Below are 5,706 nucleotides of genomic sequence, written 5' to 3' on the forward strand. Positions count from 1 at the left end.
TTGCATTAATTTTAATATGTATATTTCCCATGATTCCAAACAATTAGTTTAAGGCTTAAGCAAAGAAGACAAAGACAATGTCTTACTTATTTTTTATTACATAAAGATTTTCTTAAATATCTTGACTCCTCATAAGAGTTCATGCAGTTTCATAGAAAGCTCTTGATTTGAAGGGATTATCATCCCATTTGTCAGTTAAATTTAAAAACAAATTCCTAAATATTAGTTTGTGCTTCACTTGCTCAATATCTTTTCCTCTTTCCATGCACCCTTTACCTTACAATAATCAAATAATACCATCATCATAATATAAAAGATTGCTAACTGAAGTGCAGTGTCTATCTCAGCAGAGGTCTCAGGATCAAGAAGAAACAGGACTTTAGAAGCTCATCCAGATTCCACATGAACATGATCAGACACTTAGGCAGGACTTTTAAAGGAAGTGGATTGACATCTGCTTTTGTGATTATATCAGAAATATTTGCTCCTATCAGAGAGAGTAGGACATGCTATATATAGTAAGAAAAGATGCAAAAATCTCCATGGCTTAAAACAACAATAATTTATTTCATACTCATAATCTATTAAGTTCAGCCTGTGGCTCTGCCAGGTCACCTTTCTCAGGATCACAGCCTCTCAGAGTTGCTACCATCCCTAATGTTGCTAGAGGTTGTAGCAGAGGGAAAGACACAGCTTCAGAGACTTTTGCACTGGCAATTGAATGTTCTGGCTTGGAATGAACATGGGTCACTTTTTCTCACACCTCACTAGCAAAAACTAGTCATAGGCCCCACCCAGGTTTAAAGGGTGTGTGGGGTGTGGTGGGGGAAGAACAGGGTAGGTGGTTACAGACTCCATGGAGAACTATGTATCTCTTTATAGATAATAGAGCTGATGTGCCATAATCAGCTGGTTATCCATATTCAGATTGAGGAATAGGAGAGATGAGATTTGACAATGAAGGGAGGATTCTTTGGCACAAATTCTGCTGTGGGTTTTTCCTCCTCACCTCAAGTCAAGTAAAAGGTATTCAGTGGGATGACTTAGAGAACTTGTTAGGTGTTTCTGGGGTGGGGGGGTGGATTTGGGGAACAGAGTGAGCTGATCTCATAATACTTGCCTAAGAATGCATGAATGTGAGAGACTGAGTGAAGCAGTTGCTAGCTGTAGAGTAGAGTAAGACTTGTTGAATTTCTCCCTTCATTGTATTCAGAGTTTTCCAGTGACAGTTTCAGAAACTGCATTTATGTTTCTGGGGAAACAGAGGAACATAAACAAGGTGAAGAAATGGAGACACTTACAAGCCTCATATCACCTCTGCAGTGTCCCTGTTTGGAAAGGGCTCAAAGTGGGGAGCACAGAATCTTTAACCATAAATGAAGGGTTACATGGAGTGAATATTTGTATTACTGATATGACAATATTACTGATGTGAGTAATAAACTAGAAATGGCCATTTTTGCCATCTGAAAATGACCAGACCAGAAAAATAATCAGACAGTATAAAGATGTAGCACAAGGAAATGTAATGTAGGAAAAGAGCTGCTCAATGATATGGGCAGCATAGATAAAAAAAGAAAGCTATTGCTTCTTTTAATACCACCCCATTAGTGTGCACTGAGTTTTCTAGGTGCAAGTCACTCTACCATGTGGGTCTCATGCCTTGTCTCACTTACCCCATCCCCCCACCCTGTTCAGTTAGTACTCATATTCTATTCACTCCAGATTTGGAAACTTTATCTTCAAGAGGGGAAATGCCTTGCCCTGGGTTTCAGAACCTAGATTGGTCTTACTCTAGAGTCCAGGGACTTATAAAATACAAGAAGCTCTCCTAGACCTCCTATGTTATTCCAAACTCCTTAGAAACAGAGAAAAAAGCCCTTTCTAAATTTGGTCATTATTTACTATTCCAGGTTATGTCTTATTGTTCCCTATTATGATCTTCATTTCTCAACTATAAAAGAGTACCTGGATTTTCTTCAGAATCCTTTTGTTTCATGCATTAATTAACTAGCCCATGGAAAATGACATTGCACTGCAGAGGAGGAAAAGGTTTGATGAATTCATCAGGACATGTTGTGGAAGATATAAGATTCAAGCAGGACCTTAAGAAGTAGAGTGATGAGGTTAATAGAAGGAAAATCATTCTGATACTGATGGGCACCTAATTATTACTGAAAGATGGAATGACTGAGGGCATGTTGTAAAAGCTGAGAGCTAAATTAGATCATGTAGGTGGAGAAAGTGTAAATTTTTACATTATTCTCTAAGCACTGGGAGCCACTTAATAACAGAAAGGTATAGTCATATTTAATAGCTCATTTTTTGTGAAATAATCAGTTAACATGTTTTTTTAAAAAAAGCAAGATTTGAAGAGAACAGTTTAGAACTTTACAGATTAGGCTAAAGTTACCAATACTTTAAGGGCCTCAGTGACTAAGGGGTCAATCACATGATAACTTGAGCAATCTGCAAAGGTCTGTCATAAAGTAGAGAGCATATTACATGGTGGAAGCAATTTATCAAATTCAGTGTTTAAAAAAAAAAAGGTGCCCATGAAACCATTTGTGCCTGAGGGTCACAAGTTTACAAATAAATTAGGATTAAGATAGAGGATCTGAATTAGGGAAGTGATCATATGATTGAGGTGGAAAGAATGGGTGACAGGTAATATGATATGACATTTATATTCATATGAAGGTAGGTAGACATAAATACATGGAGGGCACATATTGAGAGCTTATGCTGAGGCCCACATTTAGAGCTTTATGAAAGAAAGTGGATATGGGGGTATATTTGAAGGTTATTAGAAGAAACTTGGAAGTAATTAGAGCTGCAAAAGAGAAGTCATTGAATGGGTAAGTTCTATTACATTATAGTGAGGTTTGGAACTATAAAAATGGCACTGAAATAGAAGAAGAAAATTATTGGGTGGCTGCTTTTCATATGTAACAGGATTTGGACTAATATTCACAACAGTGAGGTAAAATAGGAACCTTCTTATCGCTCTCTTAGAGGTGAGGAAACTGATGACACAGCACACTTGAGTTCATAAGCATTGCCCTAGGTAATTATCTAGTTCTTAACAGAATTGTGTTTTATACTCATGCACTCTGAGTCAAAGAGCCTTCAGCAAGAACCAGTGCTTTAGAGCAAAGATTACAAGGTCAAAATTGACACTTGTGAAAACTGATGATGATTCAAAGCAGTGTGAAGTTGAGAAGACAGATTGTGGCTGGTGTCACTATTTCCAGGGAAGTTAAAAAAGAAGAGAAACAAATACACACCAAGAAGCAAAGAACAACTTGAGAATGATAGAGGAAGAGTGAAGAATTTGAAGATTAAGCCACCATACAATTTTTGGAAAGTAAATTAGTAATTGTTAAGTTTTATTTGGCATTTACCAGTGCTAGAACTTGTTTTTAACCACTATGCATGAATTAGTTTATTTAATCCTCACTGCAAACTATGACGTGCTTGAACATACAGATTAGGTAAAAAGCAGAAAGTTAAACACAAATAGAGAGTAGAAGAGGAAAATTTTGAACCCAGGCAGTCTGGGTCCAGTACCCATGTGTTATCTACCATAAAAGCCCTAAGAAAGAAAAGAAAGTGATAAATATGATTAAATAAAAGGTTTTTCCAGCAGGTCCTAGAGCCATCTGAAGCTAGATAAGCTGAATGTTTAGTGATACAAATATTTTTCTTAAATATATATATATATATATATATATATATATATATATATAATGTTTCCTTCATAACATCAGTAGATTCATATCTCTGATTATTTACTACAAGCCCCCTTACACAAATTTTCAAATTTTGACTTGCTGTATATTTTCTTAAAATAACTGGGATAATGTGTACAAAATGTTTTAAGTAATATTACATCAGGAATTTCTTAAAAGGAAATGCTACAAGAGTAATTTCCTCACCCTAATAAATAAAACTAGTATATTAAAAAATTGTTTTAATTCTGTACCAATGTATGAAGGCATAAGAGAGTGTGTGAAAAGATTTGTTCACCCAAACACAGGCACTCACAGTGGAATTTTATGAGCTAAGCTGAATCTGAATGTGTTTCTTCTCAGATGGTTTTTGCCTTCTTGTATGTACATACAGAGAGGTAAATGACATGCATGGTATATACTGGGGAGTAGTTATTATCATTATGTCTCTTAAATAAATTTCCAGAACTGAAAGTCACTGGTTCATGACTTTTCTTTAGGAATTTGGCTCTCTCCTCAGCAATCTCTTCAGGGCTCCTTTCACATCCTTGTTCCTCAGGGTATAAATGAGGGGATTGAGGGTGGGAGTCACAACTGTGTAAAAGAGTGTGAGGAACTTGCCCTGGCTGTGGCCATAGGATCGCTTTGGCTGGATGTAGATGGCCGAGCTGGTTCCAAAAAAGAGGGACACCACTAAGAGATGGGAGCCACAGGTCCCCAGGGCCTTGCGCCAAGCTTGGACGGACTTGATTTTATCACTGCTTGAACAATGAGTCCGTAGGAGACCAGTATCAAAGACATAGGAAAAAGAAGCAGCACTAATGTGGCCATAAAAAGCTGTACTCCATTTGCATGGATGTTGACACATGCCAGCTTGATCATGGCAGGCACCTCACACAGGAAGTGGTGGAGATGGTGATGCCCACATCGGGGAAGCCAAAGGGTGATGGTGCTCTGGATGAGAGTGTTCCCTACCCCACAGAGCCACACTATTCCTGCTAAGGCCTTGCAGAATGATGGGTGCATGATAGAAGTGTAGCTGAGAGGTCTGCACACAGCCATGTAGTGGTCAAATGCCATGACAGTAAGGAGCACACATTCACTGGAACCCAATGAGAGGGACACATAGAGTTGTATGGCACAGACAGTGGATGAGATGGTCTTGGCTGGTCCCTTCAGGTTCCACAATAGTTGGGAGGCAATGCTGGTAGTGAAGCAAAGGTCAAGAAAGGAGAGGTGAGTGAGGAAGAAATAAATAGGTGTGTGGAATTTAGAGTCCAGACAGGAGGCCAGGATGATGGCTGTGTTGCCAATGAGGGTTAGAATATAGGATATCAAAACTACTACAAAAAGGAACACCTCCAGTTGTGGTTCATCAGAGAATCCAAGCAAAACAAAATCTTCTCCAGAAGTTAAATTGATTTTCTCCATTGGCATGTTATAGTAAAACAGAAAAATGGGCATTGGAAACTGAACTGGGGAAAATCCTTCATTTACTTATTTGAAGTATAATTGAAGTAATAGTAGATGTAAACTTCTAGATGAGGTTTTTGTGGGTCTTTGCAGAGAAGGGAAAATAAGTAATTACTTTTTTAAAAGTGTCCTTAAAGGCATTCTTTTGAATCAAAATTTTTGTCTCAATACACAATTAACCAATCATCTTTTCTTCATGGGACCACTAAGTATTCCCCATTTCCCGATAAATATTATTGAAAATTATCTACTTAAAGTACAAGAGAAAACATCCCAGCATGAGCACCTGTAAAATACTCTTAATGAAAGGGCATGAATACTGAGACTATGAAATACTAAATAGATCATGAGTGATCATTGTACTTTATTACAAAAATTAGAATACAGAAATATGGAGAGAAATGAGCACTGCATCAGGAAAATAACTGGAAAATATTTTGTGTCTTCTCGGTCTCATAGATAGGTTTTTTTCCTTATTATTAATTATCTGATCAGGGATTAA

At 37.4% G+C, this 5,706-nt stretch overlaps 1 pseudogene; it reads right to left on the bottom strand.

Moving 5' to 3' along the window:
- Positions 1-4,206: 4,206 nt before the first annotated feature.
- On the bottom strand, positions 4,207-5,162 carry LOC119540982 (annotated as a pseudogene).
- Between the last annotated feature and the right edge of the window lie 544 nt (positions 5,163-5,706).

This window comes from Choloepus didactylus, chromosome 7 (genome assembly GCF_015220235.1).
Source record: "Choloepus didactylus isolate mChoDid1 chromosome 7, mChoDid1.pri, whole genome shotgun sequence".
NCBI lineage: Eukaryota > Metazoa > Chordata > Mammalia > Pilosa > Megalonychidae > Choloepus > Choloepus didactylus.